Below are 26,487 nucleotides of genomic sequence, written 5' to 3' on the forward strand. Positions count from 1 at the left end.
ATGTCAGCTTGCAGTGAGAACCGTAGGGACAGCAGCATTTCCTTCAGCATCGTGTCAGATATGGGTCTGTCTACTGTGGGGAAGTCAGCTATAGGGTCACCTCCATGTGTGTCCTGGGCTGTGGTAGTATGTTGGGGCTCACTTACCTCCATGCCTGGGTTGGCCTGCGGCCTGGTTGGAGAGTCCCTCCGTGGTTTAGACTTGGCTGGACTCCTCATGGAGGGGCTGGATGTCCCAGAGGAGGACTCACTGTGCGAATTTGGTCATGTGGGATGATGTGGATGTCATCCCGTGGCTGTCGTTGTGCACTCCGGGCCTGTGTTCAGGCCGTTGTTCCCGAGCAGCACCGCCATTTTGTTGTAGCCCACGCGGGGCTGTGGCAAAATAGCTGGACAATTTGTGCGGCTGCTGTGGGTTTTTTCTTCTCCGTGGCATCCTTGGTCTGTTCAGCTGGACAATGTCGAGGTGGTGGCGGCGTGTAGGGCCATGGATGGTGACGGTGAGCTCGTATGGCGGCAGATTGTCTCTGGTGGACGAGCAGAGCTCCTTTGCTAAGCATCCATCTTGGAGCTTGGTCGCCACGCCCCCCTCAAATGTCAATTTTTTAATGTATTTTTAGTATAGTTAATTAATCAAAGAAATATTAATTCCAGTAGAGTGATATGGATTATTAGACAGCACAAAGTTCATGTTACCTTAACAAATAAGCCAATTTGCCTGTTATGAAGCAAGGAAAACTAAAATTCTCAAGGCTCAAGAATGGCAAAAATAATGTAATTGCACAGTATATGAAGGCTTTCTGTAAAGAATTTCTTATCTTCATTCTGTTCAATTCACACTTGCTCTGTTGTACATTTAAAATTGTAACATTAGAGTCCAACTTTACTGCATGACCAGTGTATCCATTCATTCAGGTTGAATTAGACTGAATTTCAGGTGACCAAACCAGATGGACCAAATTTTCTCAATTCTAAAGGTCAAATCTGGCCTCTTCAGTGAAAATTCTGATTTCCAAAAGGCTTCTAGGAGAAAGTGACTAAATGCTGCTTCTGCCCTTTTTGTATTTTTTGGAGCCTGGTTCAGATTTCCATTGACCACAATGGCATTTTCAATTCAGTGGGGACAGGACTGCAGGTATGGGATGTTCTGCCCAAATGGGGTATAGAATTGATATAGATTGTTTTCCTAACCATTTTCTATGGACTTTTATATTTAGTTCACGTGCTGCCATTTAGTGACCTTTTGTGGTAATGCACTTGTTTTATTATGTTCTTTTTCCCTTATGTTATGACACACTTCCTTTGTATGTAATGCTCCACCCTTCTTCCTGTTATTGTACTTCCTGTGTCATGGATGCAGCTAACAAGCCACATGTAACGGGCACATGTATTCTGCATTGTAAGCTACAGACAATATCATCTTTTGACCGCATAAATACTACAACCTATTCACCTGTTTGTATCCTGTCATCTGCTGTAACCTGATGTTCAGAATAAAAGCACCTTTGTGGATGGAATCAGTATTTGGTGAGTTCAAGCTATCTGATGAGGATTGTTCTCAGTGATTATATCTTATACAGGCCAGGCATAGAGGTCTCACAAGGGATAAATCACTTCTCAACAATCAGAGTCAGAATAGTCAAAAGATGTATAGAATTCCCACAGCCTGCTGTGTATATGTGTGCACCTGATCTGCAATCAAGCTCAGTGCCATCCGCCATCTTGTGAAGCACATGGTCGCACAAGTTTTCTGCACCTCATGTGAATGTTAAAAACTGTTTCTCTACATTGAACTGTGTTACCCCATCTGTCTAAGCTGCTGTTCATCTTCTTAAAGAGACAGTACAATTTCTTGCAAAAACTTAAAAAATGTCTAGACAAGACTCTGAGCACCCTTTTGTGGCTGAACCAATGCAGATTCATCATGCCTCTAAACCCGCAGATGTACAGGGAGCAGATTCTGCGATATTGCCGAACAGAGTGTAAGACCCAAAGTACAATAAAACCTACACAGAAACTCAGAGAAACTTTGAAACCACTAGAGATGAATTCTCCAGCAATCTGTCAGACTTATGGAACAGAACTTCACACTGCATGTCAGTTTTGTCACACTTTAATGATTAACCAGCTGAACTAAGAGACTCTATAGATCGTCTATCTACCGCGTACGAATGCTACCAGCGGCTGTTTGCAAAATACACAGCTTTCTTGCAGGACTGTAATATAGAGGACTCTTCAGCAGAACTGACCAGGGCTGATGCACTAAACTAACAAAGGGATCTCTTAGTGCAAAATTCCGAGTGTAAGGCAGAACTCTGCATTGCTCAACTGCAGGAGACCAGATCTTACAGATCCACATTAACCAAGCACAATACATGTTCTTCTAGATTCTCTCGCTCCAGAAGTTCAACATTAAGCAACAAGCTAATAGAGGCCCGTGCAAGTCTGTAAGCAAATAAAGTGCGAAGCTCCTTTACCAGAAAGGCAGCAGAAATAGAAACACAAAAGGCAAAGATGGAAGCTCAAGAAGCAGAGGCAGATTCCCAATTAAAAACACAAAGGGCAAGGATGGAAGCTCAAGAAGCAGAGACAGATTCTCAATTAAAGACACAAAAGGCAAAGATGGAAGCTTAACAAGCAGAAATAGAATCAAAGATGAAATTTCAAGAAGCAGAAATAGAAACACAAAAGGCAAAGATGAAAGCTCAACAAGCAGAGGCAGATTCCCAATTAAAGATTCTACAAATGGAAAAGGAAGAAGCAGCTGCCCTAGCAAGGCTGAGAGTTCTTGAACAAGTGATGGGAAAAAGTGCTAACTCAGACTAGTCCATCCCAGTGGAATCGCAAGACCCAGTTGAACGCACTAGTAAATATGTACTAAAGCGTAATGTTTGCAATGATACAGAGTTATCTCCTGTATGTCTTACTAACAACACTGTTCTGACTCTCAACACAGAGACCTCTCAGCTCCAAACGCCTGAGCCTCTTCAAGTCTACAACACAAATGCATCTATGCAGCAAACTGCATCAGCTCTTGCTGACAAGGTGACTTCCAGTGACAAGCCGCAGCTCAAGCCACAGCCAGCACCGGCCTTTAGGACTACACTACAGTTAAACGCTCTTGCAACATCATTTCATCCTGGCAAACCTCACCCTACTTCACTAGTTAACTTTCACAGCTGAGGGGTTCCACAAGTTCCTTTGTCACCGAAGAGTGAGAGACCAGACTTGAATGGCTTTGCCAGATGGTACGCCGTGAGCTCATTAACACTACCCTCTCAAGGTTTGACGACTGTCCAGAGAGCTACAGGGCCCGGAGATCAACCTTCAAAGCTGCCATTGCTGATCTGAACCTTACTACCAAGGAGGAACTTGATTTGCCGGGGCCAGAATCTGCAGATCGTGTTAAAAGACTGAGAACAGTGCACGTTGACCACCCAGATGCAGGTCTTGTTGCTGCATGGGCAAGACTTGAGCAAGCCTATGGTAGCTCTGAAGCAATAAAAAGCGCTCTATTCAAGAGACTGCAAAACTTCCCAAAAATAGGGAACAAAGACTATCGCAAACTCCAAGATCTGAGTGATCTTCTCATGGAGCTGGAGTTGGCAAAGACAGACCCAGGTCTACTTGGACTAAGCTTCATGGACACTGCTCATGGTGACAATCCAGTGGTTTCTAAACTGCCATATGGCCTGCAAGAGAAATGGGCACAACAAGGCTCAAGGTACAAAAGAGACTATAACATATCTTCTCCTCCATTCGCATATTTTTTGCAGGTTCATCAGTGATCAAGCCTGGACGAGAAAGGATCCCAGCTTCAGCGTAATTGAACCCAACTTGCCTGCTTCATCATCATCATCTTCTTCATCAAGGTATGATAAAATAGCAGCTAAACGTAGAGACTTTAATAGACCAATATCCAGGGCTGAACTGGGACAAAAATTTGGCCCTGGACTTCCTCATGACCGGCCCACTTTAATTTTGAGTGTCCCCAACAGAGTCCCCCTTACATCAGAGTGTCCCCAACAGCACCCCCCTTACATCAAAGTGTCCCCAACAGCTTCCCCCTTACATCAGAGTGTCCCCAACAGCGTCCCCCTTACATCAGAGTGTCCCCAACAGCGTCACCCTTACATCAGAGTGTCCCCAACAGCGTCCCCCTTACATCATAGTTTCCCCAACAGCATCCCCCTTACATCAGAGTGTCCCCAACAGCGTTCCCCTTACATCAGAGTGTCCCCAACAGCGTCCCCCTTTCATCATAGTGTCCCCAACAGCGTCCCCCTTACATTAGAGTGTCCCCAACAGCGCCTCCATTACATCATAGTGTCCCCAACAGCGTCCCCCTTACATCAGAGTGTCCCCAACAGCATCCCCCTTACATCAGAGTGTCCCCAACAGCATCCCCCTTACATCAGAGTGTCCCCAACAGCGTCCCCCTTACATCATAGTGTCCCCAACAGCGTCCCCCTTACATCAAAGTGTCCCCAACAGCGTCCCCCTTACATCAGAATGTCCCAACAGCATCCCCCTTACATCATAGTGTCCCCAACAGCGTCCCCCTTACATCAGAGTGTTCCCAACAGCGCCCCCCTTACATCAGAGTGTCCCCAACAGCATCCCCCTTACATCAGAGTGTCCCCAACAGCATCCTCCTTTCATCAGAGTGTCCCCAACTGCATCCCCCTTACATCAGAGTGTCCCCAACAGCGTCCCCCTTACATCAGAGTGTTCCCAACAGCGTCCCCCTTACATCATAGGGTCCCCAACAGCATCCCCCTTACATCAGAGTGTCACCAACAGCATCCCCCTTACATCATAGTGTCCCCAACAGCGTCCCCCTTACATCATAGTGTCCCCAACAGCATCCCCCTTACATCAGAGTGTCCCTAACAGCGTCCCCCATACACCATAGTGTCCCCAACAGCATCCCCCTTACATCAGAGTGTCCCCAACAGCGTCCCCCTTACATCAGAGTGTCCCCAACAGCATCCCCCTTACATCAGAGTGTCCCCAACAGCATCCCCCTTACATCAGAGTGTCCCCAACAGCATCCCCCTTACATCAGAGTGTCCCCAACAGCATCCCCCTTACATCAGAGAGTCCCCACCAGCAGCTCCCTTCACATCAGTGTGTCCCCATTAGAAGCCCTTCACATCAGTGTGTCCCCATCAGCAGTCCCCTTCACATCAGAGTGTCCGCCCCCTCCCACATGTACTCACAGTTTTAAGGCAGCTTCTCGTTCCTCTCTCCAGTCATCTAAAAACAAGTGATAAGAGGAGAGAGGAAGGAAAGTCTGCCGTTGGTTTATCTTCCCCTGCAGGCTGGAGGGAGCATAATGCCTAATGCTCTCTCCAGCATATGACAGAAGCTGCTCCTCCTGACAGGAGTGAAATTGCGATCCCTCACTGTCACAGAGGAGCTCCAGGACTGCACCTGACTGGCCTACTGAGCTATCGGCCCACCTGGAATCTCCCGTTAGTCCAGATGGCCAGTACATGCCTGGCAATATCTGTTAAAAGGACAGACATCTCACCACCCGTATCCTCTCCTGCTCACCAGAGAGATTTTGGTGACAGAGATAAAGACCCTAATCGTCAGTGCCCTATTCACAAGAAGCCTCACCCCCTAAAGAAATGTTGTGGGCTTAGGGCAAAGATGTTACAAGAGCACAGGGAGATTCTTCAGAAACTTGGAATATGCTACAGGTGCTGTGCTTGTTATGGACATTTTGCTAAATAGACTGTAAAGTTGTCATCAAGTGCACAGAATGCAGGAGCGACAGACTGTTATCGAAATTTGGCTGCACACAGAGCACACAGCCAAATCTCCTGTTTCTAATAATAATAACAACAATTTTGTCTAATGATATAAATGCATCTCACCTGCATTCGGGTCCACCCTCAGACCCTTCCCAGCAGCCTCCTACCACCAGCCCTGTCTCAAGTCATGGCGGGGAGCAACAAGGTCATGCTCCAGCCACAGCTAATGTTTCGCACAGAAGTCTGTGGAGAAGGGTTACATCACAAATGCTGTGCTAAGATATGCCTAGTGAAGATATACCCAAAGGGTCAACCTGAGGAAGCTATTAGGATGTATGCCATAATAGATGAACAGAGCAACAGATCCCTGGTTAAGCCTAAATTCTTTGAGACCTTTGGTATAGAGGGACACGCATCAGTGTGTACTCTCAGAACCTGTTCTGGCCGTGAAGAGACCTTCGGCAGAAGGGCCGATGGGTTCATGGTCTTTCATATCAATAAGGGAGAGGGCATACCCCTACCAACATTAGTCGAGTGTGACCAGATACCAGACGAAAGGGAAGAAATTCCTACTCCAGAGGCTGCATATCACCATCCTCACTTGAGGCACCTTGCTAATGAAATTCCTGCAATGGACATGAATGCTGAAATCTTGATCTTGCTAGGAAGAGACATTCTCAGAGTACACAAAGTACGCAAGCAGTGCAATGGACCTCATGATGCTCCTTACGCACAAAAACTTGATCTAGGCTGGGTAATCGTGGGCGATGTATGCTTGGATAGAATGCATACGTCATCCGAGATCCACTCCTTCAAAACTTACATGTTAGGAAACGGACGTGCATCCCACTTCAAACAGTGCCCTCGCCATTATGAAGTAAAAGAGAAGCCTCTTGACATTATCCAAGTACCCGATGTCACTCCTAACCTTTGTGATGACAACCTAGGTACCACAGTGTTTTGTATTACAAGCGATGACAACAAAATAGCCTTGTCAGTCGAAGACAGAGAGTTCATCAAAATAATGGACAAACAGTTCTTCCAGGATGAGTCTAACAGCTGGGTTGCACCATTACCTCTTTGTGCTACAAGGGTTAAACTCCCAACCAATCGTAAACAGGCTCTATCCAGGTTCAACTCACTTCAACGAACACTAAAGAACAGGCCTGAAATGAAGGACCATTTCATCGCCTTTATGAAAAGGATTTTGACAATGATCACACCAAACCAGCCCCACCACTTCAGAGACACAATGAGTGCTGGTACCTGCCTTTCTTCAGAGTCTATCATAAGCCAAAGCAAATCAGGAAATCATCTAAACCTGAACAATGGCATTATGTTCCATCTGAAATTAACCCTGCAGATCATGCCACCAGGCCAGTGTCTGCAAGTGTCTTTGCAAATTCTTCTTGGTTAACAGGTCCTGAATTCCTGCTGGAACATCCAGAAGAAACCACAGCTGATGTCTTCAGTCTTCTAGAACCTGACAAGGATCCAGAGATTCGTCCTGAAGTTAAAACCCTCGTCACTAGAACTGAACAAAGACTTGTCTTGGGCTGTCAATGCTTTGAACGTTTCTCCAAGTGGAGAAGGCTTGTATGCACCATCACAAGGTTAGTTCATATTGCTTCCACACAAAGCCCACAGATGCTCACTGTCGAGGTTGGCACGTGTGCCAAAAGCTTCTTTCTGCAAAAGACATTGCTGAAGGTGAACTGATCATAATATGCAGTGTACAACAGAGTGTCTTTGGCTCAGAAATTAAATGTATCCGTGACAAGAGAGACATTACAAAAAACAGTCCAGTTGCCAACCTGAATCCATTCATTGACAGTGATGGTATGTTAAGGGTTGGTGGACATTTAAACAAGGCTGAGTTAAGTGAGCAAGAACAGAATCCTCTCATTATACCTGCTCGCCATCACATCACCACTTTGCTCATACGAAACTACCATGAAGGGGTTAAGCACCAAGGAAGACACTTCACAGAGGGTGCCAAAAGACAAATCACAGCTACACTGCACAGCTGTGTTCAGTGTCGCAAACTGAGAGGGAAACACCAGCAACAGCAAATGTCAGATTTGCCAGCTGACAGGTTAAGTACTGACCCACCTTTCACTCATGTTGGTTTGGATGTCTTTGGGCCATGAATGGTAACACCCTGCAGAACTCGAGGTGGCCAAGCAAATAGCAAACGATGGGCAGTGCTGTTCACTTGCATGAGTGTGCGTGCAGTACACATTGAAGTAATAGAATCTATGGATGCCACAAGTTTCATCAGTGCTTTAAGATGATTCCTAGCCATCAGAGGACCAGTCAAGACATTAAGATCTGACTGTGGAACTAATTTTGTTGGAGCCTGTCTTGAGTTACAGCTCAACTCTAGGCCAATCCAAGACTTTTTAGCTGAAAAAAGCTGTACATGGATTTTCAATCCTCATTCTTCCCACATGGGTGGCTCATGGGAGAGAATGATAGGCATCACACGTAAAATATTGGACTCTATGCTTATTGACTTTAATTCTACAAGACTTACCCATGAGATTCTAACTACCTTCCTGGCAGAGGCATCTGCCATAATCAAGACCACTTGTTCCAGTGTCTAAAGATCCAGAGACCCCCAACTATCCTTACCCCAGCCACTCTTCTTACCCAGAAGCTTGGGTCTGTTCCTGTTCCACCTGGAAACTTTAAAACAGGAAATCTGTGCTATGACCAGTGGAAACGAGTACAACACCTCGCCAACTGCTTCTGGAATCGTTGGAAGATGGAGTATCTTTCTACTCTGCAAGGACACAGGAAATGGCAACGGTTGAACCCTAACATATGAGTTGGAGATCTGTTTAAGGATCAGCAAGCTGAAAGAATCTAATGGCCCATGGGACTTATTTTAAAGAGCTTTCCTAGTGATGATGGTAAGGTACGTAAGGTGGAGGTGAAGGTTTCAAGACAAGGGACTGTAAAGACTTTCATCAGATCTATCACAGAACTTATTCTGCTCTTACCCTTTGGAGAATGAACTTGTTTGCCTACGCTGCTGGGTGTCTTGGACTTCAGTTGACATAACTTGAAGCCTTGAATTAAGAGCTATTGTTATTGCATTATATGCATGTTCTTTTTATGTCTTTCAGGTCTTTAAGACATCTAGCAAATTGCACTGTTTGTTATTTGCAGTTGCATAACTACCATTCTGATGTATATAGTGACATTTACCATGCCAGACGGGGAGTGTTCTGCCCAAACGGGGCATAGAATTGATATAGATTGTTTTCCTAACCATTTTCTATGGTCTTTTATATTTAGTTCACATGCTGCCACCTAGTGACCTTTTGTGGTAATGCACTTGTTTTCTTATGTGATTTTTCCCTTATGTTTTGACACACTTCCTTAGTATGTAATGCTCCACCCTTCTTCCTGTTATTGTACTTCCTGTGTCATGGATGCAGCTAACAAGCCACATGTAACAGGGCTACAGACAATATCATCTTTTGACCGCATAAATACTATAACCTATTCACCTGTTTGTATCTTGTCATCTGCTGTAACCTGATGTTCAGAATAAAAGCACCTTTGTGGATGGAATAAGTATTTGGTGAGTTCAAGCTATCTGATGAGGATTGTCCTCAGTGATTATATCTTTTACAGGCCAAATATAGAGGTCTCACAAGGGATAAATCGCTTCACAACAATCAGAGTCAGAATATGGAAAACATTTCAAAGCAGCCTAGCGGCTTTGCAGAAGCCAAGAAACACTGCTATTAGGGGAATGATGATGAGGCTCTGCTTAGCTGCCACATGGTGCGGAAGTAGTAATTCAGACCTTTTTTTTCCATTCATTTATTTATATTTGTTTGTTATCATGTTTGGATTAATACGTCATTTGAGAGTGCAGCTCCCCTTTTTATCTATCTTTTATCTATCTTTTTTTACTTGTGTGTATTTCACTTTGAGTTGCAGCTAGGGTTATTTTGTTTATACACAGTGCAGTTTTTTTCTTACAATAATTCAGACCAGCTTCAGAGCAGGCAGCATAATTGAGCTCTCAGAAAAATGGGAAAGGGTAGTCTGAAGGCAGAATTTGTATATTGACCATTCAGAGCCCTGTACGTAGTATGCCAAGCAGTCACATGCATGATGTAATTGGCTTTGAGCTTGTCATTGACAAGCTTATCAGTAAACTATCAGCCCTTGATGGGCCCCTGCTTTTTTACTGGCCACAGGATGAAGAGTGAGTTTACTAACCTGGTGAATGAGATAACATCTAGGTGTTACTGGATTACCCTTCTGGTATTTGGCTTGGCTCTGTGCAGCCAATTGTCATCTCTGGTCTTTCCCTGACCCTGCACCTGTTCCCTTTGTGGTACTGCTTCTGCCCACCTGTTGATGACCCTGGCCTGTCCATTAATACACTACTCAAATCATACAATAGACACTCATGCTACTCCACTACCCTGAGCTATGACTAAGCATCTGTTGAGATGTGAAACGCGTTAGAGGTTCTCCTCTGTTTTCTATGCATAAGATATGACTGTTTTTGGATTTTAATCTTTCAATAAAGATGCCTTCAGTGGTGTCCGGCTGTCCTGGATTTTTCCTTCCTTCCTAATTTGAGCAGAGCCAGCACCTGCAAGATCGTATAGGGTGGGTGTCTTCAACAGGTCTGGAGCTTTTGAGCTGCAATTTTTCTTCTTTCACTCCACTACCCTTGTGTCTCCTGTCACCACTACCAGGGAGACTTAGAATACAAATAACAAAAAATAGTGTAGTGCTCATGTGAAAACAACCATATGCAGTATGATGTAAAGAGCAATGGATTCCTTAAATACACATGTCACACATATGAAAAAAGGACATAGAGAGATGGAAAAAATTCAAATTCAAAAAAGTCTACAAAGGATGTGTCTTGCAAATTGATAGTGGTCCTCAATATGTATATGACGTCATATTGCAAATATCCACAAGCAAAGAGACATCTGGTTCAAAATGCATCACCACCGACATTAAAAAGGCTTACCGGAAGGTATGGACCCAATGAAACCTACGTTAAACTGGGTCAAACGAGCTTGGGTCCACAAGGGCTGATGGACTTCTGTGAGGGATGAAGGAAGATCCAAAGATGGTATATGGAGCGGTGTAAGCCTCAGGGGTGATGTCCTCAGTAAATTGGTTATAATGGACAAAGGAAAACAAAAAGAGGCCACATAGTGTAATCCCATACTGAAAATGTATGATTAATTTACTGTAAAAGAAAATACACTCACATGTAGATAAGTAAAAAACAGCGCTGTGCAGATAAAAAATGGCGGCAGTGGGGTCCTACCCGATGCGTTTCGTCTCTTTGGACATCGTCTGGGGGGTCCCCCCACTGCAGCCAACAAGATATATATAGGGAATGTGATCCCCGAATTGAGAGTCAACTCACAATCAATTCCGCATGTAGTACATGGCACTTCCAGTATTGGGAAAGATGGCCACTCGGCGTGTATTCCACGCCTAATTTTGGGACCGGAAGTGTATTGGTCAAATGGGCATATAAACTACATAACTGGCATATTAAACTTTAGAGGTTATATTGATACAAATATGTAGCATAGTTTTCTATTGTCCCGGAAAGTGAGGTGAAAAAGAGAAAAGCGAGTGCCCTTACGAGTGAATGATGTGACATCAGTAATATGCATCAAAAGGCCTGCGTTCCAGAGAACTGAGGTGCGCAGAAAGGAGGAAATGACGTAGTAGGTCCCAGTGAAATAGGAAGCGTCTCAAAGGGACGTAGTGCGCAGAGGAGAACCAGCGTCATGCGGGGTCATGAAAACCGCTAGGCCGACTCGACGCTCTAGATGTCGTAGTGACGTATGTCCGTCACCACGACAAGTGAGATAAAGCTGCGCGACAAAGGATAAAGGTGTCTCAAAAGGACGTAACACATGGAAGTGAACAAACATAGTGCGGCGTCATGGAAACAATCATACGCTCTAGATGCCGCAGTGGCATGTATGCGCACCCACGACCAGTAAAAATAAAACTAAGTGACATAGGATGGGTGCGAAATAGGTAGCCACAAATGACTAAGTGATGTATAAAAAAGGGGGGGGTGTACCCACCCTATGAGGAAAAATATATGTAAATATAACCGGGATCACAGGTTGAGTGCTTACAAAATATAGGTTGACAAGTGTATAAAAAATAAATAAATAAAAATTAATATAATTATATACCCAAGTGTTTGTAGGTTACATTTTCTTTAAAAAGCATCAACTGCACACTCTAAATCAAATATATATAGAGTGGACTCTCAAGAGAGGATCTAATGATGACAATGTATGCATAAAATCCAAAAATATATACAAAATGTATAAGTAAAAGTATAAAAAACAGGGAGCTGCAACACCATGTTAAGCATGTCCCCGCCAAAATTGAACAAGTGTGGGACATGAGTATACACAGAGAAAAACAAAACATGGAGTAAAAAACCCATATGGCAGTACATATATACATAACAACTACCTTAATGAGAATTGTATTATGTTGTGGGATATGTAAAGTTAGGCTGTATTGGTGGAGAGAGGAGAAAGATAGGTCTAATGAATCAAAACATCAGGCCTTATTAATAAAGGAATTAATGTCTAGCTCTACATTTAAGCCAGACGGAAAAAGAGTCTGGAGTTCATGAATCCGGAAGGTCTCCAAACGAGAGACCCCTCTGGTCATGGCCCCACCCCTCCATGGAGGGACATATCTATCAATTACTATAAACTGTGTACCGTTAATTACACGGTTGTGGTACAATTTGTAATGTCTGGGGACAGTGTATTTAGTGTCCCCACTTTTAATGAGAGCAATGTGCTCAGATACTCTAACTGAGAAGGAGCAAATAGTGCAGCCAATGTATTGTTTCCCATAATGGCAAGTGATTAGGTACACAACATAGCTAGTAGAACACGTACAACATCGTTTGATGGGATATTGCTTATGGGTCACAGAGGATGTAAACGAAACGGTTTTACGTCCAATCCCAGAATTATGCTGACAAATAATACATTTTCTACACGAGTAGAAACCCTCCATCTCATGAAATAGAGGCTGGTGTATGGGGGGGTTGATGATGTTTGGAGCTATTTTACTATGTAGGGTGGGGGCACCCCTAAAGATGACTCTCGCTTGGCCAGGTAAGGTAGTGTTTAGAATCCGATCTGTTTTAAGAATGTCCCAATGCTTAGAGATAATGGCTCTAACCTGTTTGTGCTGAGTGGAGAATGAAGTCAGCATAGACCACTTAAAAATATCACCCTGTTCCATTTTAGGTTTCTCTTCCAAGAAAGACTCCCTATTGATGTTTAAAGCATGTTGGAATTCACGGTCCACAAGGTGAGGGTCATAATTTTTATCAACAAACCTGGCTCTTAGTATGTTGGATTGTGCTCTAAAGGAGGCAAGATCAGAGCAGTTGCGACGTAGCCTAAGAAATTGGCTCCGTGGCACAGAATCCAACCATGACCTGTGGTGGCAACTATCCGTTGGGATGAAGCCATTACGATCTGTTTCTAAATCCAGGAAATTTATCTTTTCTTTGCTGGCTGCATAAGACAAAGAGATGCCCCTGTCGTTGTTATTCAGGTGCTGAAAATAAACTTTTAGTGATTCAGCATCGCCCTTCCATAGGAGGAGGACATCGTCTATGTACCGTGCCCACAAGACAAGGGAGGGGGTCCTGTGGGCATAGACAACATCCTCCTCAAACTTGGCCATGAAAAGGTTGGCGAGACTAGGGGCAAATTTGGCGCCCATGGCCACGCCCCGTAATTGAAGATAGTACTGTTGATTAAACCAAAAATAACTGTGCTGGGTAGCAAACTGTAACAATTCCATGATAAAAGAACGTTGGAAGGGGGCAATACTCGATTCCCTTTCTAGGAAGTAGTGAACCCGTTCAATACCTTTATCTTGCGGTATGCAGGTATATAAGGAGGCCATATCCGCTCTGGCCATGATATGATCACCCTGTAAATCCAAACCTTTCAGTAAACGGATAGTTGCCCCCGTGTCCTTCAGGAAGGAAGGCATTTTCCCAACTAGGGGCCGAAGAAAAAAATCTATATACCGGCCTATACATGAGGTGACTGAATCAATCCCACTCACGATAGGGCGGCCCAGGGGTTGTATTGGATGTTTATGGACCTTTGGCAAATAGTAAATGGTGGGAACTCTAGGTGCCAAAGGAACCAAAAAACCTTTCTCCTTTCTGTTCAGAATCTTTTGTTCATATCCCCTCTCAATAATCCTAGACAGTTGTCTTTTATTTAGAGAGGTAGGGTTATTGGGTAATTCCTTTTACGTATTAGGTTCATTGAGTATTGTGTACATCTCTAGTTCGTAGTCCTTCTTGTCCAAAATGAGTATCCCACCACCTTTGTCAGCCGGGCGGATGACCAAGTCCTTCTGTTGGCATAAGGACTTGAAACCCACACTGGACAAAGGATGGTGATGTGTACGCTTCTCTGGAACATCAGCCATGTCCTTGAGGACAAGATCTCTAAATATGCCAATAGCTGGTGCCATGGGAACAGGTGGACTGAATAACGAGGGATTGGACAGTCCAGAGTGAACGGTCCCAGATGTTGAAGCGCTATCCCAATCCCTAAATAGATTAAAAATGAGGTAGCGTTGGACGTTTATTTTTCGAATGTACTTATGGACATCAATGAAGGTGCCAAATCTGTCTAATTTTTTTGAGAGGGCGAACATTTTCCCTATGGGATTACACTATGTGGCCTCTTTTTGTTTTCCTTTGTCCATTATAACCAACTTACTGAGGACATCACCCCTGAGGCTTACACCGCTCCATATACCATCTTTGGATCTTCCTTCTTCCCTCACAGAAGTCCATCAGCCCTTGTGGACCCAAACTTGTTTGACCCAGTTTAACGTAGGTTTCATTGGGTCCATACCTTCCGGTAAGCCTTTTTAATGTCAGTGGTGATGCATTTTGAACCAGATGTGTCTTTGCTTGTGGATGTGTGCAATATGAAGTCATATACATATTGAGGACCACTATCAATTTGCAAGACACATCCTTTGTGGACTTTTTTTAATTTGAATTTTTTCCATCTCTCTATGTCCTTTTTTCATATGTGTGACATGTGTATTTAAGGAATCCATTGCTCTTTACATCATACCGCATATTGTTGTTTTCACATTAGCGCTACACTATTTTTTGTTATTTGTTTTTGCCTACATCCTACTAGCTGTTTTTCGCTGCCTGTGGTTTGGGTAGCGCAGAATTATTTGCTATATTTAGACTTAGAATACAAGAAAAGCCACCTCTAAAATCTTGATTTCCACTAGGAATGTGCCATTTAGATAATGTAGTGGAACGTTATAATATTTATAAGTTATTTTATGCTGTCTGTGTCCACATTGAAGAGATTTCCTCTCACTTTCTGTTTCACTCACACCCAGTCTTGCCCTGACAGAGGCTGTCCCCAGAACAGAAAGCGAGAGTCCCATCAGTAACACATAGAGAAATAGAAACCTGACAGAACATCAGATCTTACTCACAATATACAGGGGGGACAAAAGTATTCAGACCCCCTCTTTGTTATATTGCAGCCATTTGCTGAAATAATTTAAGTTCATTTTTTTTTCCTCATTAATGTATACACAGCACCCCATATTGACAGAAAAACACAGAATTGTTGACATTTTTGCAGATTTATTAAAAAAGAAAAACTGAAATATCACATGGTCCTAAGTATTCAGACCCTTTGCTGTGACACTCATATATTAAACCCAGGTGCTGTTCATTTCTTTTGATCATCCTTGAGATGGTTCTACACCTTCATTTGAGTCCAGCTGTGTTTGATTATACTGACTGGACTTGATTAGGAAAGCCACACATATATCTATATAAGACCTTACAGCTCACAGTGCATGTCAGAGCAAATGAGAATCATGAGGTCAAAGGAACTGCCTGAAGAGCTCAGAGACAGAATTGTGGCAAGGCACAGATCTGGTTAAGGTTACAAAAAAATTTCTGCTGCACTTAAAGTTCCTAAGAGCACAGTGGCCTCCATAATCCTTAAATGGAAGGCGTTTGGGATGACCAGAACCCTTCCTAGAGCTGGCCATCCGGCCAAACTGAGCCATCGGGGGAGAAGAGCCTTGGTGAGAGAGGTAAAGAAGAACCCAAAGATCACTGTGGCTGAGCTCCAGAGATGCAGTCGGGAGATGGGAGAAAGTTGTAGAAAGTCAACCATCACTGCAGCCCTCGGGGCTTTATGGCAGAGTGGCCCGACGGAAGCCTCTCCTCAGTGCAAGACACATGAAAGCCCACATGGAATTTGCTAAGAAAACACCTGAAAGACTCCAAGATGGTGAGAAATAAGATTCTTTGGTCTGATGAGACCAAGATAGAACTTTTTGGCCTTAATGCTAAGCGATATGTGTGGAGAAAACCAGGCACTGCTCATCACCTGTCAAATACAGTCCCAACAGTGAAGCATGGTGGTGGCATCATCATGCTGTGGGGGTGTTTTTCAGCTGCAGGGACAGGACAACTGGTTGCAATCAAGGGAAAGATGAATGCGGCCAAGTACAGGGATATCCTGGACGAAAACCTTCTCCAGAGTGCTCAGGACCTCAGACTGGGCCGAAGGTTTGCCTTCCAACAAGACAATGACCCTAAGCACACATCTAAAATAACGAAGGAGTGGCTTCACAACAACTCTGTGACTGTACTTGAATGGCCCAGCCAGAGCCCTGACTTAAACCCAATTGAGCATCTCTGAGGAAACCTAAAAATGGCTGTCCACCAACCTTTACCATCCAACCTGACAGAACTGGAGAGGATCTGCAAGGAAGAATGGCAGAGGATCCCCAAATCCAGGTGTGAAAAACTTGTTGCATCTTTCCCAAAAAGACTCATGGCTGTATTAGATCAAAAGGGTGCTTCTATAAATACTGAGCAAAGGGTCTGAATACTTAGGACCATGTGATATTTCAGTTTTTCTTTTTTAATAAATCTGCAAAAATGTCAACAATTCTGTGTTTTTCTGTCAATATGGGGTGCTGTGTGTACATTAATGAGGAAAAAAAATGAACTTAAATGATTATAGCAAATGGCTGCAATATAACAAAGAGTGAAAAATTTAAGGGGGTCTGAATACTTTCCGTCCCCACTGCATACAGTTTTGGCTGGAAGTCCACTTTAAAACAGTGGGAACCCAGGAAAGGGAAAGACAGCACTGCACATTAGTATTTTATGGTAATTATGAATTTTGCAGCATTAAAAATAAAAACATTAACTGTTTAGGTTGTTTGTTGTGCATGCTTTCTGAAAAAAGTGGCTGACTTATTTCTACAGAGATATGCAAGTACTGTATTTTATGCTGAGATTAGTAGTTCTGTAGAGACAGGAAAGTCAAACACAGCATGCTGAGAGACAGGAAATAAGAAAGCATTTTTTGCTGACATTTGAAGTTCTAAACAAACAGGAGACATAGAAGTTGATTTACTAAAGGCAAATAGGCTGTTTGTTTTATAAGGGAGCAGCTACTTTTCAAGGAATGATGTCAGCATGAGTGGACTATGGGGGACCAGGAATGGGCACAATCTGCAGTTCTGGATTAGCCGTTCCCTGTGCTTGGAAATGTTGCCAGAGGAAGACCCAGGTGTCAGATTTAGGTGAGTATATCTTTCTGTACAAGATAAGAAAAAAAATCATGCAGTATGGTTTGCAGGGGGGGAGATGAGGTTCATATTTTGGCCAGAGATGGGCTTGAAGCGTGTTGTACCAGTACTAAAAAAACTGCAGGGGAATTCTCAAAGAACATGATGGTCCTTTATATGTATGAGCACATACCCCATCTTACTGCAGATCAAGTTATGCAAATGTATACCAAATTGTGTATGTATGAAATAACGGCATTCTAAAGAAAGCCTAGGAATTATATAGAATGCATGATGTTTTTGTTGGCAAAGTATGAAATGTCTGTGTAATTTTTATTTTGTTATATACTTTAACTAGGCATTGTACAGAATACCTAGGCATTATGCAGGAAGACAAATACTACTTAGGCAAAGTATGAAAAAAGAGTCATGAAAACATGCAAGGTCTGTTATTTTAATGAATAGCTAGGCATTATGCAGAACATCACATACTGCTTAGGCAAAGTATGAAAAAAAAATCATGAAACCATGAAATGTTTTAATTTTTTTTTTTTTTGCTTCATACTTTACCTAGGCATTGTATAGAATACCTAGGCATTATGCAAGATGACTAATACTGATTAGGGAAAGTATGAAAAGAGAGTCATGGAAAGGCCTTTCATTGACTAGAGGTACATGAAAAAGAAAGAAGACATCCGAAATAAAGCACAAAACTCTCTTAGGCCCCTTTCACACATGCGGACAGTATGTCCGTATTTCATCCATCCGTTTTCGGATGAAATACGGACATACATGCATCCCTATGGGATAGCGGGTGTCAGCGGATGTACATCTGCTAACACCCGATGTCGTCCGCCTCCGCTCTCGTACGATTCTGCAGACGGAAGAAAATCCTATTTTTCTATCCGTCTGCAGAGCGGATCGGAGGAACACGGACAGACGGTCCGTGTTCCTCCGATCCCCCATAGGGGAGAGCGGAGATCTGACAGGGCGGTCCCTGCACAGTGTGCGGGTCCCGCCCTGTCATCTGCCTGCTCAGCTGGGGAAAGCGGAGCGATCCCCGCTGAGCAGCGGATAAACACGGGGCGGATCAACACGGATCCGTCCCGTGTGAAAGGGGCCTTACTGAAAAATACAAGAGGGAAAGAGCAATATTGACCTACTTGTTGCAACAAGTAAAGCTAGAACAGCTTTTAGAATTGCACTTGATAGTCTTTTTCAAAGAAGAGCACTTTGTAGTTTAGCACTTGTTTTATGACGTCTTCTTTCATTTTCATATATCTCTTGTCAATAAAAGGCCTTTCAATGGCTCTCTTTTCATACTTTACCTAAGCAGTATTAGACGTTCTACATGTTATTCTATGTAATGCCTAAGTAAAATATATAGAAAAATGAAAATAAGGAAATTTCATAATTTGACAAAAAAAATCATGCTTTATATACCTTATTTATCGGCGTATAACACGCACCCCAATTTTGGAGGGAATTTTAAGGAAAAAAAACTTTTAGGAGGGAAGTTGAAGGGAAAAAATCTTACATTTAAATGCCCATCATTGCAGCCTTCTCAGTGCAGCCATGTCAGTGCAGCCTTGTCAGTGCAGCCTTCCCCAGTGCAGCCTTGTCAGTGCAGCCTTCCCCAGTGCAGCATTGTCAGTGCAGCCTTCCCCAGTGCAGCCTTCCCCAGTGCAGCATTGTCAGTGCAGCCTTCCCCAGTGCAGCCTTCCCCAGTGCAGCATTGTCAGTGCAGCCTTCCCCAGTGCAGCCTTCCCCAGTGCAGCATTGTCAGTGCAGCCTTCCCCAGTGCAGCCTTCCCCAGTGCAGCATTGTCAGTGCAGCCTTCCCCAATGCAGCCTTCACCAGTGCAGCATTGTCAGTGCAGCCTTCCCCAGTGCAGCCTTGTCAGTGCAGCCTTCCCCAGTGCAGCCTTCCCCAGTGATCCCCTGCCATCCTGGGCTTCAAAGTCGCCGACAGCGATTTGAAAATGGCGCCGCCGGCGCCGAAATACACAGAGCCGGTCCTTGGCTCTTCTCGGCGGCTCTCGTTCACTTTAGGCTCCACTCGTAGTCCCGCCCGGGATGGGCGTGACTGTGAGCGGAGCTATCCGAACCTAGCCGAGTACACTTGGCTAGGTTCGGGCGGCGTCGAGTGAAGCCGAAAGTGGCTGAGAAGAGCCGAGGACCGGCTCTGTGTATTTCGGCGCTGGCGGCGCCATTTTCAAATCGCGGTCAGCGATTTTTTAGATCTGTCAGCGGGGGATCGCAGGGGATTGGCGTATAACATGCACCCGCGATTTTCCCCTGATTTTAAGGGGAAAAAAGTGCGTGTTATACTCCGATAAATACGGTATATTGGCTAGGCATTCTTTGGAATGCAATTAACACATTGCTGGCAACATATAGAACATGCCAATAAAAATAGCAGTATCGTGAGTTTGTTATACTTTGCCAGTTTGACTTCTGGCATTGCATAGAATGCCTAGGAATTGTGTGTTTTTCATACTTTAATGTACCATGTTTATCATACTTTATATTGCCTAGAAATTTTTTAGAATGCATAACTTCAAACATACATTTTATAGACATTCTATACACCATGACAATAAAAATGTCAGTTTCTGGAGTTTTTTATACTTTGCTGGTTTCATACTTCAATGGTTACATTCACTTTTAAACTGAAACAAAAAAGCCTTTGAACAAAACCACAGCAAGCACAGCAAGCAACAGGATCAGTGATCCAACGGTGCACTGCGGTCATAGCGGACCTGAAGTCTGATCTGATGTATCTCTCACCCAACCTTCTAAGGCCCAGCAATCCAATCGGTGTAGTCCTCCTCAGACAGCAGTGTCTAATGTCAGTGCGATGGAATACCGTGTAACCATGCCCCAGACATGTTTCGTCGAAAAGACTTCTTCTTCAGACTTCTTCTGCAAACTGCAGTGGGACAGTGCTATTTATTAGAATTGCCCTCACTAAAGATGGCAGGGGAGGTCATTCAGTGCAGCAGTGTCCAATCAGACGGCTACTCCCCTGATGACACCTAGGAACAAAAGCTTCTCTCAACCTCTGTTTCCTTTGCTCTGCGGCTCAGTCTGAACTGCATCTGCCACACACAGGCCACACAGGCTGGTGACCAGTAGCACAGTTGAACCTGAACTATGTTATCCTGTTTAAATAAGATCATAGAGAAAATGGGGTCTTCATAGAGGTCAATTTAGGTTCTGGAGACTCTAAAGTAAGTAATAGCACTCACCTTCCAAATACAGTAATTTATTACATGTGTATTATATGTAATTATAGACTAGAATCACCTACTGAAGATAACACATCTGCACACATTCCAATAAAGATTAATTATGAAATAAAGCAAAACATTTCCGAAATGTTTTATGTTTTTACAATTGGGTTTCAAGGCATTGGCTAGTTTTCACAGACATTGCAAGGCTGCTGAGAAAAAACGGAAAATTTACCGTAATTTTCCTTTCCTGATGGACTCCATGGCAGACTACGTGTGGGTTAACCCCGCCTCCTCTCCAATGTTATAGGACCCCACTCCCATAACTTTTAGCTCACCACTGGAGACTGCGTTCTGTAACTAGCCAACTCTTTGACCGATGGGTGGGAACTCTGTCTGCCATGGAGTCCATCAGGAAAGGAAAATTACGGTAAGTATTGATAATACATTTTCCATTTTCCTGACAGACTCCATGGCAGACTAGCCAGTCCACATGGGTGGATATGCTGATCAAAAGAAATTTAATTTGGCCATCAACTGACAGGACTCTTAAACCAAAGCTCACAGGAGATAGAGACACAGGCAATAATGTGACATAAAGGTATTAATGGAGGCCCAAGAGACCGCTTTACAAATGACGTCTGGAGCCACATGCTGGGCTGCTGCCCACAAAGCCGCCATACCCTTGGTGGAATGTGCCGTCACCGCCTCTGGAGGAGCCAAGCCCTTAGCTCTATAAGCTTGCTGGATGGACTGGACGATCCAGGCCGCAGTTGTTCTGGACGAAGCTTGCTTCCCTCTGTTACTGCCAGAGTGCAAGATAAACAGGTAGTTGGAGCATCTAAAGGAGGAAGTAACTTGCAGGTATTCCTTCAGCATTTTTGCCCACATCCAGAGGATGAACTTCAGAGGACCCCGGGGTCCTGAATGTAGGTAGGACAATTTCTTGGTTCTCATGGAACAATGAAGTATTTTTCAGGTTTGAGCCGAGCATAGGGATAAGGACCTCCGGAAACAAAGTCAGGAAAGGTTCATCATGACCCAAGGACCCGATCTCCGAACTTCTGACCAAAGTAATGGCAACTAGGAAGGCAACTTTGCAGAAAAATCTTTGATAGATCCTGCGGTACTGAGACCAGTCAGCGAGTCAAGAACAAGTGGAAGATCCCATTTGGGGAATCTTGGTCTTCTTTGGGGCCTGAGTCTTGTCGCCCCACAGAAGAACTGCCGGATTAAAGGGTGAACCACCCATCATGTTCCGGAGAAGGCTGACAGAGCTGAGACTTGAACTCTGAGAGAGCTGATGGATAGAGACAGATCTAGGTCGTATTGGAGGAAGCCGAGGATATCCTGGACTCCTGGATCCCTGAATGATTTGCCCATAGAGGATGAGGATTCATATCCTCTCATAGACTTTATTCATGCTTGCTTTTCTCAAGCTCATGAGGGTGGGAATCACTCTTGAAGCGCACCCGAAAGATTCCAGCCTTTCCCTCTAAAGAACCAGACCATCAGTCTTAGTGACGCCGGACTCGGTGCAGGAATGCCCCCTGAGAAAGAAGGTTCGGCCTGGGAAGAAGAGGCACCGGGTCCCAGAATTTGAGCTGGGTTAGGAGGGGAAACCATGACCTGTTCGGCCAGTAAGATGCAATCACTTACCACCTCGAATGCTTCCGCTTGGAGTCTCCGTAAGAACCTGAGGATGATCGGAAGCGGGTGAAAGGCATATGCCCTGTTGAAGCTCCACTGATCTGTCAGTGCGTCTACTCCGAAGGCCTGGCTGCAACAGCCCCGAGTGTAATACTTCTTGATTTTGAAGTTTCAGGGGGATGCAAATAGGTCTACTTCAGGATTTACTCCCAAGGACAGGATCCATTCGAACATCTGCACATGAAGAGACCACTCGTTGTTGTCTAACTGTGTGCTTGGACGTTCTGGATTCCAGGGGCAAAGACCACCTAAATATTGGTCAGGTTTTTCTGAGCCCAGGACATGATGGGCTTGACTTCCTCTTCACATAAGAGACCGCTGTGGTGTTGTCCATTTTCAGTAAAACTGACTTCCCTTTCAGGAGATGAGTGAAAAATTTAAGGGCATCCCAGGCTGCCCGTAGTTCCAGGATGTTTGAGCCAGGGTTGTGAAGACGTGCATCCCACTTGCCTTAAACAAGTTCTGACCCGCAAAAGGCTCCCCAACCAGCACCGTTGGCATCAGTCGTGACTGTGACCCACGAGAAGGGGCAATGAAGTGGCAGTTGAGCAGAATTCTGCATTGAATCCACCAGAAGAGGTTGTTCCTCATCATTGAGATTATGTGAATGGACTGATTGCCGTCTCCACCAACGGAGAAACTCTGTCTGGAAAAGGGCATAACCTTTTCCAGACCGACCATTTGACCATGGGGGTTGCAGAGACCATCGTGACGATAATTTTTTTAGGCACTGTGAGGCCTTTAGGCATGAGGAGCTCAGAGCCCTTGAGATTCTTCCTCGGATGACTGGGATCTTCTCCACTGGGAGAGAGATGTGCTTTCCACCGTGTCGAACTGGGCCTCTAGGTATTCCGGGTACTGAACTGGTTCCAGATGGCTTTTCTCTAAGTTTAGGAGCCAACCAAGCTTGAGCAGTGTGGTGATAAACTGCTCTCTGTGGATCAATAGCTGCTTCTTGTCTTGGGACAGTAGCAGGAGGTCGTCGAGATAGTGGTACAAGCGTATCCCTTTTGTTCTGATGAGGGCCACTACGACCAGAAGAACTTTTGAAAAGACTTGGGGTGAGGTTGTCAACCCAAAAGGAAGGCAAGTGAACTGTAGATGTTTTTGCCAACCCTGAACCAGAGCTATTTGCGGAATTCTTCTGCCACAGGCACATTAAAAAAGGCATCTTTTAAGTCGATTGAGATTAGCCAATCGCCTGGCTGCACAGCTTGTTGGATGGTAGATAAAGTCTCCATTTTGAATCTTTCGTATTTTATAAACTTGTTTAGGTAAGTTAGGTCTATCACTGGGCGCCGTGAACCATTTTTCTTCCGCGCCAGAAAGAGAGGGGAGTATACCCCCTGAAACTCCTCGCCTTTCAGGACAGACACCGCGGCTCCTTGTACTATTAGTGAATCCACGTAGGACCATAACACCTGCTTCTTTACTTCTAACCATGGAAGCAGGGTGGAGATAAATCTGAGGGGAGGAGTACTGGTGAAGGACCATGTGTGGCCTATGGAGACTGTCTTGAAGGTCCGAGACCGAGGCCACCTAGACGTGCAGAGGCCACCCAGACGTGCAGAAGCAGATGCACTCCCACCCGATCCGCCTGGGTGGGCCCAATCTCAAAATGACTTAGCTGGCTCTCGTCCACTGGACGCCTGGATTTTAGCAGACTTTTGGAAGGATGTCTGACCTCTGATCCAATTCCTTCTGAAATCTCGGCCGGGCCTGTAAGAGCATGCTCCCCTTGAACACTCAGTACTGCGTCTTCTGCACTGAGGCTTCTTTTGACCAAACAGACGCCTATCCTGGGGCAGGAAACCCGATTTCCCACCCGTGGCTCGGGTTATGGTGCTATCCAGCCTGTTACCAAACAATGAGGGCCCTTCAAAGGGGCTCCTACACCAGGCCTGCTTAGATGCTGGATCAGTGAGCCAAGGGCGCAACCATAGGGCCCGCTTAGCCATGACCGAGGATAGAATAGTCTGGGACAACAGGCGGTTCAGATCGATAGAAGCTTCCCCCAGGAAGGCCACTGCCGGTTTCAATTCCTGGACTGCCGAGCCCCTGGCCAGATCTTCTGAAATGCCCTTGAGCACGGAGTCTACAATTTTTGTCCAGGCTTCCATAGAACTTTCTTAGCTTAGCCAAAAGAGTGGAAGGATCTTCCCACTTAAGGGCCTCTTTGATCGCCTTAATTAGTGGGGAAACAAGGGTGAAGCCGAAGCCACTGACAAAATCATCTCCCTCCAATTCACTATCTGAAGAGCTGGGGGAGGCATTATAAGGCTGGAATGGGCCCGGATCCTCCTGGGCATTGTCAGCCAGGGAGCCAGATAGAGTGGTGGACTGGCTCCGCGTGCGGGTTGTATCCCACTCCTTTAGGGATTGCTGCACCACCCGCTCAACAAGAGACTCCATTTGTGGGTTTTCCGTCTCTTTTTCCCCGACCGCCTGAGCATAACATGAATCACACAGTGACTTGCCCTCCGGAACTCGTGTCTCACATCCCCAGCGGGCTCTGTGATCAGAGCGGCTTTCATGGCGGTGGGTGCGGTGTCTGGAGGAGGAATGGGAACATATCCTCTGTCTGGAGGAGGAATGGAAACATGCTGGTGGGTCCTAGATGGAGAATCACGTCTGGACCTGGATGAGGAAGGTTGACTTTGCGGTCTGGCAAGGTCCCTGTCATTTTGGACAGTAAACTGACAGTGTGACCTGGAAGGGCTAAAAGAGAAGCAAATAAAACATGACTTTAGGGGATATGTCCATACCAGTGTGGACTTGGCCCCCCCTTCTCACACCCTACGTATCTAGAGAGTGAGGGCTGGCCGCACAGAGGCGGTGACCTGTACATGGCAACCTGGCAGACGAATAGGTGATGATCCTGCAGCTTTGTAGCAACGCTTACTCATCCAAGGAGAAAGGAATGAAAATGCAGTGTAGCTTTCCCTTTAAGAGCCATCTCAGCCCCCCCCTCACCCTGCACCATAGCCCCAGGTTAGAGCTTACCTTCACCTGGAAGCCTGGTGCATGGAGGAGCTGTAGCAAGTTGCCCACAGGAATCCCCAATATGACAGGGGCTGACAGGGATTTAATTTCCCCGCCGTAATGACGTCACCGCCGTGCCCCATCCGCTCCTGTGCAATGGCGACCTGCTGCAGAGCGCCCGCGCGACCGCCGGGTCCCGGCCACACTGTGCATGCGTGAAACCAAGCCTCGCTTTCACCCAAGGATCGTGCATGCGTGGAAGCACACCGGGCCACAACCCGGAAGAGGGAGTAATGCGTTCCAGGCGGCATAGAAGCAAAAGCAAAAGAAACAAACATTTGCAGAAAAGAGGGGACGTGAGGGGGAGACAGATGATCACATACAAAAACTTTCTGCCATGGAGGAAAGATAAATCTTCAGACCTGCCAGCCAATCCACCGCTTACTCGCCTGGGCATACGTCCCCTCCACTGGACATAGGGGCCTGGAGCTGCACACCCGCCCATGGCTGGGCCCTGAGCTATCTTCACACCGCTAAGATGTATGCCCATCAACAACCTCGATCGATTTGGACATCTGAAAAACGTAAGTGCATTGTTTGTAGGTCCGAAGAGGAGGACAAAAAGAAACACAGTCTCTAGTGGTGAGCTCAAATTTATGGGAGTAGGGTCCTATAGCATTGGAGAGGAGACGGGGTTAACCCACACGTAGTCTGCTATAGAGCCTGTCAGGAAACAATATTTTTCAACTACACACATTCATTTAGAGTAACATTGTATACAAAAATAACTATTTTAAAGAAAGCAGTTAAATATAAAATGTGGTGTGTTTTGTATCCTTTTCCACAACCATTTACTTCAGAAAAAATATATTTACATATTTGCACATACTTTCATGATGATGTTTTAGTGAAATAATCCATTTAATACATTTTCTGTTTCATGTCTGAGCACTTCAAGTATTTCCTGCCAAGATCTATTTAAGTAGAACTCCAGGCTAGAGTATAAAATGCATTAGCCTAAAGGCAATTTTACTAGTGTACACAATCCTACTTGTTTTTTGCATTTCATTGTTAAGAAGACAGGGAGATAAAATAGAAATGAGAGACAAAGAAAGGAGAAGAGAACAATATACCAGAT

This window comes from Aquarana catesbeiana, linkage group LG02, assembly GCF_042186555.1.
Source record: "Aquarana catesbeiana isolate 2022-GZ linkage group LG02, ASM4218655v1, whole genome shotgun sequence".
NCBI lineage: Eukaryota > Metazoa > Chordata > Amphibia > Anura > Ranidae > Aquarana > Aquarana catesbeiana.